At 37.3% G+C, this 17,891-nt stretch overlaps 1 long non-coding RNA gene across 1 annotated transcript; it reads left to right on the top strand.

The window, feature by feature from the left end:
* Positions 1–5,547: 5,547 nt before the first annotated feature.
* LOC125146817 (uncharacterized) lies at positions 5,548–10,254 on the top strand. The gene is made up of 2 exons (XR_007144902.1): positions 5,548–6,087; positions 6,353–10,254. It is a non-coding gene; the product is annotated as an uncharacterized LOC125146817 (long non-coding RNA).
* Positions 10,255–17,891: the final 7,637 nt, after the last annotated feature.

Here is a 17,891-nt window from a genome sequence, read left to right as displayed (position 1 = left end):
ATTTATAAAAATGACACAACCTCATAGGCCAATCAGTGATGTCCTTATCAGAAATAAAGAAGGAAACTTAAAAACAAATGGAACTTCTATGCTACATGTATTCTATACATTTTTTTCATTAGTAGCACCCTTTATTTCTTTGGACTGTGGAGATTAACGAAAAAACATGACCAAGTAAGAATAAACTAAAATTTCCTCTTTAGTCAGGTAATGGTAAACGAATAGAGACCAAATATATAGAAAAAAATTGCATTTTAAGTTCATATGTCCTAAATGGCGAGACCTCTCAGAGACTCAGGATTGTGGCATAAAATTAACCAGTTTTATTGCTACAGATTCTGATAGACAGTACTTAGCTGGTAGAATGTCATACAACAGAGTACTTCCTTAATTTTAATTAAAATATTTACATTAATTCCAATATTGATCGTCTCAAAGCAAGAAGCATGTGTTTCCCTTCTCTGCAGAGACAGAAAAAAATTTTAATTAGTGTATGTTTTTTTAAAAAATTTTTTTAATGTTTATTTTTGAGAGAGAGAGACAGAGTGCGAGTGGGGGAGGGGCAGAGTGAGAGGGAGACACAGAATCCGAAGCAGCCTCCAGGCTCTGAGCTGTCAGCACAGAGCCTGACGCGGGGCTCGAACTCACGAGCTGTGAGATCATGACCTGAGCTGAAGTAGGAGGCTTAACTGACTGAGCCACCCAGGCGCCCTTTAATTAGTGTGTGTTAGTCAAATACATGAATCTATGAGGGAGAGTCCAACACGTATTGTGGGATTCTAAAATGTACATAGAGGTGAAATAGTCAAGAAAGTATAAATAGAAAAGTTCCGCAATGTAGTAGACAGAGTTGAAGAGAGAAACAGAGAACCAGAAAATACAATAAGATAAACAATATAACAAAATGAAGATTGAGAAATAAGGAGTTGAAATATGAAGAAATTACGGAAGTATATTGAGAATAAAATGAGAAGGTCTAACATATGTAAGTAACAGTTAAAGACAAGAGAGAAAAATGGAAGAGATACAATATTTAAACACATAATAGCTGAAAATATCCAGATATCATCAAAAACACAAACTGTGGATATGGAAGCACAATGCATCGCAAACAAATAAAAATAAGTGTATAACTTCTTTAACGGGGCTGCATTGGAAACCATTAACTTTAAAACCAAGAGCAAGACAAGAATGCCCACTCTCTTAGCTCCTCTTTAACCAAAACAGTGCAAGGAAAAAAGAAAGAAGAAAACAAGCTTAAGGATTTGGAAGGAATGGATATAGATAATTTAATTAACTGCCTTCAGATACAAAAATGCTGCAGGCAAATTACTAGCAATAATAGAAGAGTAGCATAGCATACGGACCTAAGATCATGACAGACCTCTACTTTCAACATATCTGTGTGCTAAAAGGCTTTTAAACCAATTAAAAATACATTACATTAATCATATCGTAATAAAGCTACTTAAAAATAAAATAAGCAAACAGACAAAAAACATTGTACACACTAACAGTATAGACGATAAAAGCCCCCTGAGAATAAGTCTTACAAAAGATCTATAAAATATATGCTGAGAAAATAAAAGTCTCCATTACGAGGCACTTAATTATGTGAGGTAAGTACCCTTTTCTGAGATGGAAGAAATCCAGGTCCCAAAGATGTCAATTCTTCCCAAATGTAGACTCCGTAAGAGCCCAACACAATACCAGTAGGTTTTTTCACGGACCTTGTCAAGCGAATTCTAAAACGAGTGAAAATAGCCAAGAAACTGAAGAAGAAGGAAGTGGATATGCCCTTCAAAATTATCAAAATTTAAAATACAACAATAGCAATTCAGGGAGACAAATCAATCGATATAAAAGAACTGAGGCCCCAGAACATACACATGGGCTTTAATATGTAACAGAGTGGGCATGGAAAGTCCTATTGAATAAATAGGAATAATTTGTATGTTTTTGTATGGCACATAAGTAATGCCTAAAGTTGAAATAATGCCTCCCAAGACACATACACAAAGGTATATTAGAAAATAAGACAATATCTTTCTGACTTTAGGGAAGGATTTCCTTGATAGACACAACATGTACTAATTAAAAGAAAAGACTGATACTCTGGGTTTTCTCTACATTCAGTTCAGTTTTGTACATTCAAAACAATTAAAAGATGAATCAAAATCTGGGAGAAGACATGTGCAACATACACAACTGACAAGGATTAGAATCTACAGTATATGTATATGAAGACAAAGACATTTTCCCAGCAGATATTTTGTGAAAGGACATGAACAGACACTTCCTGGAAGAGGAAACACATAGGTCAAACTTCGCTACTAATTATGGAAACGTCCATCACAACCAAAATGAGATACCAGTTTATACTTGTAAAATACAGAAAAAAGTAAGAGTCCAACAATATGAAGTGTTGGATAGGATATGGGTCGACAGGAATTTTTAGACATTGCTTTGGGAAGATGAGTTGTTACAACCACTTTGGGAAGCAATTTGGCATTTGTACATGGAACGACCAGCACTTCATGCATGCTTTCTCCTAAGAAGGATTTCTGCACATTTCCTGCAGGAGTCAGGGGTAAGATATGTCAGAGAATATCACTTCATTAGAGAATAGATGCATTATTTGCTATATATGAATAAACTGGAATCTTTTACAGCAGGAAACATGAGTGGAGGGTAGCTACATGTAAATCACAGATAAATGTTAGAAGCCTTGAGTTGAGAAAAAGGAACTCCCAGAAGACTGCGTACAGGTTAAGAACACTTTTATAAAGCTTAAAAACAAATAAAATGGAAAGGAGAAGCAGAAAAGTATATGCAGATTATTCGCGTGTTCTATTTCTTCCGTCAAATGATAGATTTACACGTATCCTATACATTACTTTTTCTAACTTAAAATCCATAACGTGTTAAGCTTTCGTGTGTGTCAGATATTATATATCAACACATGATAAAAAATAGAGGCTGTACATATAAACACGTGCAAAGAATCTACCGGAGATGTACAAACGCTTGTTTGCAAATGTTTTGATGAGAGAACATGACATTCCCATCAGAATTTCTTCCTTAAAATTATATAAAATATAGTCTTGGAATTTCAACTTTATTTTTATATGACTTCTTAATGCTTTTATGTTGAAAAGCAGTGAAAGTGTTTCCATGAGACCATGGGTACCTGCTCTGTGTTAGTAAATATTAGACACAATTACAAATTGGGAAGTTGAGTGGTGCCATACAATAAATTCTGAGTACCTGTGGACGAATGATTTTAACTTCCCTCAATCTCCTCATTAGTGAAATTAGCAATTTCATTAAGTGCCGTCTGAGGTCCCTCCCAGCTCTAAAAGTTTATGCAATTGTGACCTTAATTTGGTGTAAACACAAAGTTTGAAATAATGTTGAGCAAATTGGATTGCTGTGGAACTGAAATTGCAAATGCATTATTATTAGAAAGTATGGTAAATGTGTTTTTGGAAAATTTACTTAGCATTTTTCATTAATTAACTTATAAAATGTCTGCTGCATAATCTACCAAAGTGTTGATACTTGATATAAACATGCCAGACATTAAGGCAAAAATGTTAGTGTCCCGTTGTAGTTTCATTACTTTGTACAGTGAACCAGTGCACTGGACTAAGGAATGCCCTAAATCCAAAATTTAAAAGTTAATGTACTTGCCTGATGTGAGTAATTTGTAATTTACATATGAATTGAATTCAGACCCATTTCTTTCTTTTTCCACTTACAGGAAGAAGTATTAACAACTGAAAATTGATATTTTCCTACAATTTGAAAACTATTTCTGCAGATGTTTTTATCGATAGTTGAACAAAGAAAAAACCGATTTGGAAGGAAAATACTTTAAAAAATGATAGACGATAAAACGTAAGATTTCCTAATATTTCTGTCTGAATGTCAAGTAAAATATCTGACTATGCTTGATTTAATTTTGGAGACTCAATGCGATAATTTATATCCATTAAAATACTAAGAAAGTCTTGAGCATGATCCCTTGCAAGATGTCTTAGAAATCACTAAGCAATATGAAAATATAAGCAGATGAATTACCTATCAAATGTAATAATTTGCTCTGGAAACAGATTTTGACAGAGTTGACTTTTAAGAGAACCGTATTATTACTTTGCTTAGTGTAATTGTCAAATATGTGCAAAATCATGAGATCATTCGTAATTTTCAAATGTAGCTTTCTTATTACCTTGCATTGTTCGCTTGTGTAATTTTTTTGTGATTTTTCCTTAAAATTTCTTTCTTTTTGGGAAAACTCTTTGTGTTGTTTTATTTAAACTTACATTTCCATAATAACACTTTCTAACATTTTCATTGATAAGCCAAATTTACAGAGGACAAAATATATAACAAATGCATTTAAATATAGCGTATAATATACCACTCAAAAGATGACGTTCTCAACATACAATAACTTTCCCCTTCCTCACCTGCATCTATGGCAACTGCCTTTTGACCTATTGCCTTTGAAAAATTTCCCTCACTATCAAGATTACAAGAGTAGCCTGCCTTAAAAATGAAATTATTTTATTACTTAGCTATGTACATGGATCGAACAATCACTTCAACAATGTTTATGACCAACCCCAACTCGCCCGGTCATCACAGCTATACAGTAAAGAGATTCCGTGACTCAGCCCAGTGAGGCTGGTCCTTTAGTCCCTGTCCTCAGGCAGGGATTTCTGCGAATGAACATTCGTTGATGGATAATCGATTTCTAAAGTCTTTTACCGAATAGTTTCCCTTTTCTGTTCCCCAAAATGATGCCAAAGATACGGTCATCTGTGGCTATTTAACAGACCGACCCCAAATTTAATGACTTAAAAATGATATTTATTTTGCCCCCAAATCTTCCCACAGGGCTAGGTAGGAGTAGCTCATCTTTGTTCTACCGGTCGTATTCCTCCCGGGATGGCCGGACAGGGGCTGGAGGTACCACTACCAAGATGACTTTCTTCCATGACTGGTACTCTTAGTGTGGGGAGACTTACCTGGGGCAGTTGGCCAGGGCAACCTTTCCTCTCTGTGTTGGATTTCCCATGGGCGTTTTTACGTTTGAATATATTTCCTCCTACATCACTTCAGTTCTTTTCCTCCAGGGACCTGAGCATATCATGTGAATTTCACTCTTGGTCTTCTGCAATAGTCAATATTTCAATGTTACCTCTAATTTTTTGTTTCCATGTATTTCACGTTCCTCACTTTTCCCTCTCTTCTTCCCTTCGTTATATTTTATCATAGGTCCTATCACAGCAGATAAATATTTCATATTGTATTTTATCACAGGGGATTTCAGTGTAGCTACCATAGTCTTGGTAGTGTTATTTCTTTCTCGGCCTTCTTTTGTGAGGTCTTTAAGTTTATGTTTTATTTCCTTTGGTTATCTTCCCATTCCTTCCCCGAATCTCTTCAAACTCTTGTTTTACAGCTGATTTTCTCCAGCTGTGTACTTTGCTGCCTTCAGATTATTAGTCACATTCTTTTATGGATCAAGTACAAATTAAGAAATACTTTGCCATAACGGCATGTACCAATGCTTTCAAAACAAACACTATCCTAATCGCTGTCTGTCGGAAGGGCAAGTGGAGCTCATTTAGAAATGGGTACAAACTGCTAGCCCACATTTACTGTGCATCCAGCAGACGTTTAGAAAAGTTGGTTGGTGGACATTGCTAGCATTTATCAGTGTTGCTTTCTCTTTTCCTTTGGAGCGCAACATAGTTCTGTATTTCCCCTGTTGCTGGGGTAGAGACTGGTCAATAAAATGTGAAAAGTGCGTCAGTTAGTGGCTGTGGCTGTGGTGGAAAACCCATGGAGGATTCTCCAGTTTCTCTCCCGTGTTGCAATGATCTTGGAAACACACTTGTGATGAAGTGGTTTGGGCGAACAATGTGGAGCTCCCTGGATTGCTGAGTCCTCGTATAAAGCTGCCCTGGAGAGTGATCCAGGACCCCGCGGCAGCCCCAGGGGAGGGAGAAATACACCTTCACTGCGTGATGGCCATGAGAATTTGCGCTTGTTGTTACCACATTCTGATTAACGGAGGTAAGTTAATAATTATGGCACCATTTTCTGTTTCTATAAATGTGAAGAATTTCTGGTGACTAAGGGGACCGAAAAGAGTCTGTCGGGTTCTTTTACGTTCATCATAAAAACATGTGAAGCTCAAATCTTTAGGACTACCACCCAGCATTTTCCTCTCTCTGTGCTTACCTAGTTAGATGATATTCTAGGTTTTCATGAATCCTCATCATTAATCCTTTTCATCTGTTATTTGTTTTTCTTCAAATTATATTGTCTACAAATAAAGAAGATATGCGTGGGCAAGGATGGAGGAGAGGACATGAGATGCACCTAACCGCCTCAGAAAGTTCCACTCATGCTGTCCCAGGTTATGATGACAAAGTTGTGTCTTTCTCCAGTGTTCTTTGCAAGGAGATTGAGAACAAGATGTTTCTTTGCCTTCTTCCTACAAAGTGATATCTTTCCACAGGCTACTGATCACTTGCCAATATATTTTTGCCATAGTTAAATCAATTCCTCCCTAACATTTCCTTATTATGCATTAATTTTCTTAATTTTCTATTGTGTTATAATTTTGAATCTGTGTTGTTTTTTGGCAGAGGATTGGAACTTTGTCAATAAAAACACAGGGAAGTTAGATTAAGAACAGTCGAATAACTACCACCATAAACTTAAAGTCTTAACATAAGTGGTTAAACAGAGGCCACAAATATCTACTCGTAATCTTCTCCTATACATCTCCTATACATCTCCTATGTAAATGGATGGACATATACATATTTAGATATATTTAAATACATATATACATATATTTATATATCTTTATAGGTATGATATCAATGCTCTCTAAGTAAACACTGAGGCTACATTAACATTTTTAGGACATGTTACTCAATTGCTTTCACATTACCTTTTCAGCAGAAAACGAAATGTCTCCTACTATGTATCAGGGGCATTACCTTAAATATTTTACATCTCAATACAGACTGTGGGTTTTAATTCTTTTACAACTACATACATTATTTTAGTCTGTGACTTTTTGACTTTTCCTTTTTTTTACTATAGAGTGTTAAGAGATACAGGCTTCATTATAAATGTTTTGGAATATAGATAACTTGTTTCTATAACTACCATGTGAATCTTGATTTTGAGAAGCCTTCTTTCAAATGCATGCATTTACACATACTGGAGGCTGGAATTTGGTAAAAGACTAGGAATAAATCAAAAGTAGGAATAAATTGGGATAACTTATAAGGACTACTGGAAAATGGCTTTTAAAGAGAAAAATAGGATTATTTCACGCATGCCTCGCTATAATGCTTCTCATTGTGCCATTCAAGGATTTAATAAATGAGGACTGATGAGCATCTTGTGTGACAGGATGCTTTGGGGAGGAAATGGAGAATTGGGTTAAAAAATAAGGGAAAAAAACCCAATTTCTGATGTTCCTGCATGCCAGAATGCTTTTAATTTAATTATGCTACTATGATTTGGCCTTTGAGATCTAATTATGGGAATACACAAAGTTGTTGCCCAGTTTGGGCATGATTCTCTGTATTGATGTCCTTTGTTTGGGTCGATGACACTAATCAGTCAGCAGCCAGGCTTTGCCTGGGTCCCTCATCCAACATACCATTGTAGAGATTATCCTAGATGGACCTTGGACTTCCTTACTCCTGGGACAATTGAGATGGTCCCTCAGCAGCAGATTGAATCACTTTGTATTTGTTCATATTTGACCTCACACCACAAATCTACACATCCAAGCAATAGCCAGAATAATCAGTTGAAATTGAACTAAAAATTACCTTAATAGCTGTTTGTCAATATGACATACACGATTTGTTTGATCACCTTTTACTAACTTTAGTGAATATGAGCAGCATATTCATCTGGCTAAAATGTGCTAAAAGTGGAACATTATAACCTGTAACCATGTACCATGATTTAACTGATAAAACTAAATGCTAATCATTTTTCCACTGAGCATTAGGTACTTCCACGACCATTCTCCACAAGACACTTGAGAACAACTGTATAGCTATCGCTGTTAAAGAGTTTCCTGAAGGGGCGCCTGGATGGCTCAGTCTGTTAAGCATCCAACTTCAGCTCAGGTCATAATTTCAGTTCATGAGTTCAAGCCCCACGTTGACAGCTCAGAGCCTGGAGCCTGCTTCAGGTTCTGTGTCTCCCTCTCTCTCTCTCTGCCACTCTTCCACTTGTGCTCTCTCTCTCTCTCTCTCATATAAGCAAACTTAAAAACAAATAAACAAAGATTCTCAAAAACAAATAATCTCCAGTAAGCAATTGTTCCATATCCACAGGCAATTTCATATTGACACAATAAGGAAAAATGAAATGATTGATGTCCATATGAAGGGTCAAATTCAGTGGTAGCACTTGTTGAATTTCATGCAAAAATGGTAGCATTTTTAAAAAGCTGTTATATTACCCAGTGGGGTGTGTGTGTGTGTGTGTGTGTGTGTGTGTGTCTCTACCCTCCAAAGTTTTCAGAATTCTGGTCTCCATTTTGAAATGTATAATTTTCTTAAACAGTTGAGATGCTGGAATTTTTGCTAATTTATAGTCATACCTACTCTGGTGAAGCATATAATCTTTTATGTGAAAATCTTAGCTACAGACCAATTAGTCTAAAGCATATGAGAAGCAATTTCACGATCAAAATGCCATCAAGGATTTCTTTATCTCTGTCCTTTTTTTACAGGACTTCTAAAGTCTCACACACACACACACACACACACACACACAGAGCATTATTTAAAGATGTGTATATCATTTTAAATAGGTTAAATAATCTAGGTCTTTCATATATACTTACATATAAGCAACACTCATTCTCCAAAAAATATGTTACAAAAATAGTGATAAAATTATAGCTTTATGAAATTGCGTTTTATTGGAACTTTGTGCAAAATATACCTAAGATAAATTTCTACATGGCCAAGATCATTGATCATTAAAAAGTCAGAAAATATAGAGAAAATAATGAGGGTGAAAATATAGTGACAAATGCAAGAAATAGAACTAATAACGTGTTTTCGTTAAAATAGCTATACTAATCTATTGCAACAAAATTATCTCAATTGGGTAAGAAACTTTTGTTTGTTTTTCATTTTTTTTAGGCACTTGCAGTTATATTTGTCCTGAATTATGCAATTAATTAGTTATATATATGTTATATAACTATGTATCTATATCTATATCTATATATGTATAGATATGTATCTATGTATCTATATCTATATCTATGTATCTATGTATCTATATCTATATCTATATCTATATCTATATCTATATCTATATCTATATAACATGCTGAGAAATGTAAAAAAAAGTTGGATTGGAGGATGGCATTTAATCCAACCTAAAATTTTTTCAAAGGAAAAAATGGTTAGCTTTATGTTAATATTTCCATAAATTGGTAATGGTTGATTTTTCACAAATAGGCGCCTAATTGACATTTAATCAAGCATACACAAGTGTATGTTAAATATAAATTAATTACAGTATGTTAAAAATACCGTAATTTTATGGTGTGTAAACATGTAAGTACATTTTAGTTACCATTTAATTACTGATTTCACAGACTATAAATGTATAATTACCTAACTAACAATTCACTACCTTTCTAAGGAAAGCATTTTTCAGGTTAAATATGATGCTCGGTTAATTAGATGTTATTTTTACAATAATACTAAAAAGTTATAAGTGATTTGGCCTATCTAGTTCACTTCTGAACTAACTCCTCCTCACAATAATGTAGGTAGAAACTGTAATGTGCATAAAGACTACTTATAAATGCATAGTTATATAATTGTGATTTGATTATCCAGTCCAATGCAACACCATGTTTGTGTAGAATACCAATAAGTGTGTCCTGGGGTTTTAAAATAAAAATATTATCTGTTTATAAAATCAAGTTAAACAAATAAAAATGATTAGGCAGCATATGAAAAATACTTTTGAACGTAAATTTCCATTAACGTATGGCAACATAATTCATCATATCACATTTTGCATGATTACTTTTTCCTTGATTTTGCCCTTTTTTTGTTTAGTGTCTTTCTGCATACTGATTTTCCTGTATCGGTTACCTTTTCTTTTAGGCGTTTAAATAAACAACCTTGAATTCCGTGTGGAAGGAAATAAATTATTGTTGCAAACTGACCTGAATCAATTTGGTCATTGATACTAATTCTGTTCTTTTTATCAGAGATCAGTAACTTTGGGTAGGATGCAGGTTTTCTACCACACAAACTCCATAGCTGGCAATAAGCTATAATGGAAGCTGGTTCCAGACAAAACTCTGCCACACATCCTAGTGTTTGCTAGCCACAGGCAGGAAAACCACTGTTCCTGTAAGCGAGCCCTTGGGACCTTCATAAGCCAGGAAAGCACCTTGCAAGACAGGTATGCAAGAGGCAGCTACGAGGGAATTCAAGCAACAGGTCTCATCTGACCTAATTGGACTCAGATTGTCTCTTGAGTTCACAGGACACCGTTTCAGGGTCCGAAAGCCACGTGTCCAACATGGAGTGAAGCAAGACTTTGCTCAACAGAGAACATACGTAGTTCATTAAAGAGCTGGGTGGCCTCAACAGTATTTCTAGTCAACTCATGAATCTTAAACATGACTCAGTTCATTTTTTTGTTATTTTTCATTTGTATTCATTTGAGAGGGAGAGAGTGACCAGGGAAGAGAAGCAGAGGGAGAGAGAGAATCCCAAGCAGGCTCCACGTTCAGCACAGCGCTCCACACGGGGTTCAAATCCCACAACCAGGACCTGACCCAAAAGCAAGAGTCGGGTGCTCAACTGACTGAGCCACCCAGGTGCCCCCTCAACTCATTTTAACACCCATGTTACTAACCATCAGGCTGTCTAGTGTTGACATGATAAAAACAGCTGAAGTAACAGATTATAGGGATAGAATATGATTATGGGGAATCTGCTAGAGTACGTGAAATATTAACAAATATCCATAGGTTGAAGATTACCACAAATAACCATGTATGAATATATGGAACTCCAAAGCCTCAACTATTTGAAATTAAACTCAGACGATATACCAGACATTACGATATGTTTTGTCAACATCATTATTATATAAAAATAATCAATTTTAAGTGGCCCAAGTAGTTTATAGCCATATGGAAGCTGCTGTTTTAAGCAAAAGGGGGAACTATTGGGGGGCAACAGGAAGTATTTTTACAGGTCAATTATGTCTGCATTTACTATAACTTGGGACACAGGGATTTTCCTTTTGACAATCATAGATGAAATATTGGTTAGTGTCTCATCTAAACAAAGCACTGTAAAAAGAGCAGAGGGGATTCAAAAGAAGGGCAAACTGTAAGGTTTTTCCAAAATAAGTTTATTACATCCTGGTTTTGGAAATAACATCCATAAAAGTATTAGAGGTAAAGAAAGTGAAAGTTACCTAGTGAGCAATGGAAATTCGCATTTGATTAAAATGGTAAGTTGCTTGATATAAACATAAGCCCAGATAATTCAAACAAGGAGAAATCTGGGGCACCTGGGTGGCTCAGTCGATCAAGCGTCTTTTAGCTCAGCTCATAGTCTCATGGTTTGTGGGTTCAAGCCCCGTGTCGGGCTCTATGACAGCTCAGAGCCTGGAGCCTGCTTAGGATTCTTTGTCTCCTTCTCTCTCCCCACTCATGCTCTGTCTCTCTCTGTCCATCAAAAATAAATAAATGTTAAAAAAATTAAAAAAGAGAGAAATCACAGTTATTTAGAAAATCTTCATGGAGAAAGTATTATGGAAATTATAAAAGCATTCATGGCCCATTGTAAATGTTAAGAGATACTAAGGCGTTTGCCTCTTTATTCAGGAAGTGCTTGAAGGAAATCTCATTTCCAGTAAGTTTCCTGGAAGCAGGCTTGCCTTTACAATAGAAGGAAGGGAGTAAATGTATCTGAAAATTGATTCCTTTCCCCATGTGTCTTTTAGATGACATTTTAAAACAACATACATAGATTTTCATTATACAAATACGAAAAAAATACATCCTTGTCTCATGTTTTGTTGGGTTGCTATAGAGCTATAGTTTTCAGACTATTTGGTCTTTATGTTCTAAAAAATATTGAGGACTCCAAAGAGCTTTTGCTTTTCTGACTTATATCTACCAATATTTTGCCATATTAGACATTAAGTCAGGGGCACCTGAGTGGCTCAGATGGTTAAGCCTTGGACTCTTGGTTTTGGTTCAGGTCATGATCTCATGGTTCCTAAGTTCCAGCTCCACGTCAGGCTCGGCGGATTCTCTCTCCCTCTCTCTCTGCCCCTTCCCTGCTTGCATGCTCTCTCTCTCTCTCAAAATAAATAAACTGAAAAAAAAAAAAGGAAATTATGTCAGGCAAAGATTAAAAATATTTTCATTTTACTAAAATAACACTGCAAAAAACATTCTATGTTACTGTTAAATAGTCATTAAAAATAATGATTTTCCAGGAACCAACAAAAAAAATGAGTAAGAGGAATGGCATTGATTTACATTTCTGTAAATCTTTTTAATGACTGGCTTAATATAAGAAACCTGTATTCTCTTATCAGCTTCTGCATTCAATGTGTGGCAATTCATTGCTTTAAAATATACGATAAAGGGGTGCCTGGGTCGCTCAGTCAGTTGAGTGTCTGACTTTGGCTCAGGTCATCATCTCACCATTTGTGAGTTCAAGTCCTGCGTCAGGTCCTGTGCTGATGGCTCAGAGCCTGGAGCTTGCTTCGGATTCTGTGTCTCCCTCTCTCTCTGCCCCCTCCCCTGCTCTCTCTCTCTCTCTCAAAAAGAAATAAAGATTAAAAAAATTAAAAATGTATATATATAGGAAAAAACTCGATTTCATAGAGATATTTAGTTGGAAATTCTTTTCAGGTAATTGTGGATATTCTTTTTCTTTTTCTTTTCTTTGTTTTTTTTTTTTTTTTTGATAGCACACCAAAGCTTAACAAATGGAATTAAAAAAGTATATTGTTGCAACATGTAGTCGGAAACCATATTAATAACCTTTTAAATTCCTTTACATGAAAAGACACGGTTCTATCTTGCACATTGAATAAATCTCTTACCCACAGTGATTCTACACCGTGAGGCCTTGGTCCTTGGGAAATACTGGTTCACTGACTTTTGCAGATTTTCCAAACATGGACACAATTTGCTGTTTAATATCAAACGAAAGCATATCCTTTCTCATCAGAAAAGCCTTTAAATATTGGGAAGCTGTAAAGCTTATGTTGACGACAGCACCTTCACACAGTTTGAATGATTCCCTACTGTTCTCACGTTGACCAAGGAACGATGAGACATTGAAATGCAAGCAACATGTTTATTCTGGGGTCTAGAACGGAAATTTGGAGAGCACAGATTCAAGCAGAAACCCCAAAAATGACCTGTTGGACATGGTGAGGGGTCTTCAGAAGCAAAATGGGGGCGTGGCTATAGATTACAGAAGTTGTTTTCCAACTATTCTGATTGGAAGGTACGTTTGAATTTACAATCCACTGGCTTCCTTCGGTCACCTCCTCAGTTTTTAGCACAAAGCACATTGCCTCCGGTCCTCAGAGGCCCTTCTCAGCATTTCAGCACTTGACTTCCTCTTGGCCCAGTTCAGCAGCAGCAAAGGGAGCGGTGGGGACGAGGTGGGGTAGCCTGGGGACCAGGTGGGGTGGCTCCTCGCCTAGTGGACAGGGCCTGCCCCGCACCCACTGCTGGTCCTTTACCTGGAAGTGATAGGTTTCCGTCATTCGCTTTTTTAGGAAGTCTGCCAAAAACCTGAACATAAATAACCTTAGTTCTGTGTGCACGGCTCTTTCACGTGATAGTGGTGTTCCAAAAGAGAAAACGGAAGGCCGGCCCACAACCCAGCAGCCACCTGAGGTTTTCCGCCACGGAGCCCCACTGGGACAGGGCTGGGCTTGCAGATGCCTCAATTCCCCAGGGACAGAAGCTCAAGGTCAGGCACCCCGGGAACTGGAGGTGCTTCGCTGGGTTTCAGGGCGCTCGGTGCCACTCTTCCCACACCCACAGGTGCCACTGCTCAACATGTGTTAGGTAAAAGCTACACCTGAGCAGTGGAAGGAACACCCAGGGGCAGAGTCCCAAGTCCTAGAGGGGGGATGGTAGAGACGTGAGCTGGAGTCAAGGATGGGGTTAAATCAGCTACAGGTTAAAAGCCGGAGGACTCAACATCCTGACCTCATGGTTTCCAAGACCACAGAGCCGCAGGTGCAGAGCATATGATCTTCTCTGCCCCAGGGCCACCCCTAGACTCATTATAATGCATTTGCATTGTGGGTAAGGCCCTGACCTTGGGGAAAGGCTGCCCATGAAGGTTGGTACCAATCTTGTAGGGTCAAAAACTCCTCTTCCCAACCTGAGGGAGGAGTTTGCTAATGTTTGGAAGCAGCCTCTATTAGAGACCACCCATTGTCCATCCCAGACCTCCCAGCCCAGAGAAACCCAATAATATCCCATCCCCAAACGACTAGGGGCCGGTTCTTCCTCTGGGAACCTGCTGGCTCGCCCACTTTGAAAGTACTTTCCCTTTAACGAACGGCTACTTTCGTAGCCCTTGCTACTTTCCTGCTGGCTGTCTTTATCCAAGCACTGATCCCTAAGATGCACATCTTCTCCTGGAGAATCCAAGGACCAGGACCTCCATTCACACAACACAGACTCTCCCTCTGGTAACATATTCACACTGCGACAAGGGCGAATACTGTCTTAGCTTTGTTAGAAAAGAGTCTGCATCTCCAGATGCCTTGCAAAGTTCCTGGGAGGCCCCAGGGGTCCCAAATTACCCCCCGAAACACAGCTGGGAAGCAACAGGAAAATGGACACACATGGGCCATGGATTTGAGACTCCCATTTTTCTCTTTCACCAAGACGCCATGTCTGTTTTTTAACCATGTCTGCCGTAGTAGGGTGGTTTGTGGAAGGAGGGAGAACAACGTTGATTTTATTTTCCAAGTTCTAATCCTGGGTTGAGAAGATCAATTTTTCCATTTCCTCCTCCTTCCCCTCCTCTTCCTTCTCCTCCTCCTCCTCCCTCTCCCCTTCCTTTTCTTCCTCCCCTCCTCTTCCTCCTCCTTTTTCTCTCTTGCACTCCCCCAGATCTTAGCACAGTGGCTGGCACCTAGTGGGTTACAGGGGTGCTATAACTGTCCAGGAAGTGACGGCCGAGTGTGGTTGGGTTGCAGCTTTTCCATATCTTACTCTCACATCTTCTTTGTTGTACAAAGGTGGGGTCTTCTTGGATTTTGGCAATGTGACTTTTTTCCCCTTATTTTTGCTACTGGAATAATGACCCATTATATTCTAAAGTTCATGACCTGGATTTTATTTTTGGTGTCAACCGTACTCAGGCATCATTAGACACAAATAGAACAAAGGATCATAAATATATTTACAGAAAGTAAGCTGAAAAACAAAATAATAATTTCTATACAGGATGCTACCAGTTGGGGACCTTTTGCCAAGCATTTTGCTTCCCCTGAGCCAACAGATTTTATATGTGCTTTTTATGACCTTGTCTTGGAAGGTTTTATATGAAAGGCATCATGGCATTTTGTAATATTTCAGAAGCCAAAAAGAATTGTGTGACTGTGCTTTTCACTGGAATGATGAGGAATTTTAGATGTATGCTTGTGCATTCTTACAATGCCTGAAGACGAGTGATGCCAGTAGAAAACAGAATTCGTCCATTGACATGCTATTAATTCCATAACTAACTTATGGTCTTCAGGCCTCTTACAAATGCAGTGACTAATGTATCCTGTCCCAAAGAAGGAAAGCATGTTGGAGGATTCATAGTATATATGTAACTTGTTCTTGAACAACTGCTTTTGGAAGGGTGAAGAAACACCACTCAAAATGTTCAAATGGATGAAGAGATCTATAAGAGCTATGCTAAGTGTCTATTTTCAGAAAAGACGTAACTGAGTTGAAAAAAGAATGGGAAATTATTTGAATAGTGTGATGCAGGTATGCATAGACATTTTTAATAGCAGTGGTGTGAACTTATCTTCCAATGTATATGCCGTGTGTTTGCTTATAATAAAATATCAGTTCATCGATCTTAGTTACATTTTAGTAGACATTTTTACGTTTCCTATAGATGGGACTCTGAAATCATAAGGAAAAGGAGTATTCAAAGGAAGCCAGTTCCATAGAGGTTAGCATAATTATCTTTCTGGTAGTGTAATCAACTTCACCTATAAAACACATAGGTCACACAGAGAAAAAAAGCACCTCAAAGACAAAGCTGAGTTCTGGCACAGAATGCCAGAATTCAGGTGTGATGCAGAGAACATGAGCTTTGGGATCAGATATCCTGAATTTAAAATCTGGTCCTGATGCTTGGTGTTGTGACTCCCGGACAATTTACCTTTTTAGACCTGACTGTGGAGATGAAATAAAAATAATAAAAGTGGAGTTAGAATAAAGGATTGGGCACTTTGTAAATATCCAGTAAAGTTTGCTGCTTCTAATTCCCCTTCAGTCTTATACATATCTGCTGTCTGAAGTTTTGGGTAACCTATTTTGAGTTCCACTAAATTTGCCCTTATTCTTTAAGAAAATCTCCTTCACCTTTGACAAACTGAACTCATTTGTATTTATTTAGTTTTTTAATTTTTTTTTTTAAGCGTGTATTTATTTCTGGGCTACAGAAAGAGACAGAACATGAGCGGGATAGGGGCAGAGAGAGAGGGAGACACAGAAACCAAAGCAGGCTCCAGGCTCTGAGCTGTCAGCCCAGAGCCCGACGCGGGGCTTGAACCCATGAACCGTAAGATCACGACCTGAGCCGAAATCGGACGCTTAACCGACTGAGACACCCAGGCGCCCCAACCTGAACTCATTTTTAATTGCCACTGTTTGGGGATGCCATTCTTTAACCAGTTCTGTATCAGTGGATATCTAGGCTGTTTACAATTTCCAAATATTTTGAACACCACTAAAGGAATATCCTAAGACATGGATCTTTTCATACTTGTACCGATATTTTGGTTGGATAAATTCTTGGAAATAGAGTTGGTCATTGATTGGCTCAATTATATTTTGATGTATGTGGCCAAGGCGCTCTCCAAATCTTCGACCAGTTGCTATCCTCCTGAGTAGTGCATGATTTTTTTCTTTCAACTTTGGAAGGCTTCAAACTCATTTCTTCAAATGTTACTAATACTGCATTTTCTGGGGATATCTAAATCTTCGCTAATTTGAGATGCAAGTCGACTTTTAGTTAGAAAATTTTTGCTTTCTGTAGTTCTTTAATTATTAGTAAGGTTGACTATCTTTTATGGGACTTTATTTTTTTTTCCCTTAGGGGTAACCTTATTCATATCTTGTGTGCACTTTTATATTGGCTAGTCACCTTTTGTAAACAATTGCTTTGTAATAACTTTTTCATATAAGAGATACCATAGTTTGTCATATTTATTTTATATATTACCTTTAAGAATGTTTTGGTTTTTTAACCTTGGTTGTGATGCTTTTGGTAGAAACTATATGTGTATTTTATATTGTTAAAAATGTGAGGTATATTAAAATTTTTCTGTGCCTCCTAATATTTGTATTATGCATTTATTCATTCAATCCTTCACCAATTTGGGATTGTTCTGATGTACAATGTGGCATAAAAATTTTTTTATATTTTCCAGATTTCTATCTTTTTATTTTTTTTATTTTATTTATTAAAAAAAATTTTTTTTCAACGTTTATTTATTTTTGAGACAGAGAGAGACAGAGCATGAATGGGGGAGGGTCAGAGAGAGGGAGACACAGAATC

This window comes from Prionailurus viverrinus, chromosome A1, assembly GCF_022837055.1.
Source record: "Prionailurus viverrinus isolate Anna chromosome A1, UM_Priviv_1.0, whole genome shotgun sequence".
Taxonomy (NCBI): Eukaryota; Metazoa; Chordata; class Mammalia; order Carnivora; family Felidae; genus Prionailurus; species Prionailurus viverrinus.
This window is presented reverse-complemented; position numbering and strand designations above follow the sequence as displayed.